Genomic DNA, 678 nt, shown 5'->3' with positions numbered 1-678 from the left:
CCAAATCGATTGTCTTAAGGTTGAATACTGAACTAATCGATTTCCAAATCGACGCTCGTGAAAATTTAAAAAACATTTTCTGAACTTTGAATTCTGGGCTAAAGTAATCAATTCCCAAATCGATTTTATAAACCATTTACCATGCTGGTAATCGATTTCCAAATCGATTTAACTGGAAAACATTACTGAAAAATACCAGAATCAACAAAAATCATACTTCACTAGGATCAACGATCCCTAGTTTCATCCTTATATGCAAAAAACTTTCTCTTGGCAAAGCTTTTGTGAAGATTTCTCTTGGTAAAGCTTTTGTGAAGATGTCAGCTAGCTGTTCGGCAGTGTTAACATACTCAAGCTTAATGATTCCATTTTGAAAGTGATCTCTTATAAAATGATGTCTTACTTCAATGTGTTTGGTCCTGGAGTGCATTACTGGATTCTTGGTTATACTTATTGCACTTGTGTTATCACACATGATCGGTACTGTTCCTAAATCAACACCAAAGTCCAATAAATGTTGTTTCATCCATAGAATCTGAGCACAACAGCTCCCAGCTGCAATATATTCAGCTTCAGCAGTAGATAATGCAATGCTTGTTTGCTTCTTACTGAACCAAGACACTAGAGAATTTCCAAGCAGATGACAAGTTCCTAAGGTACTTTTCCTGTCGAGTTTAC

This window comes from Cicer arietinum, chromosome 6, assembly GCF_000331145.2.
Source record: "Cicer arietinum cultivar CDC Frontier isolate Library 1 chromosome 6, Cicar.CDCFrontier_v2.0, whole genome shotgun sequence".
In the NCBI taxonomy this organism is placed as follows: Eukaryota; Viridiplantae; Streptophyta; class Magnoliopsida; order Fabales; family Fabaceae; genus Cicer; species Cicer arietinum.
This window is presented reverse-complemented; position numbering follows the sequence as displayed.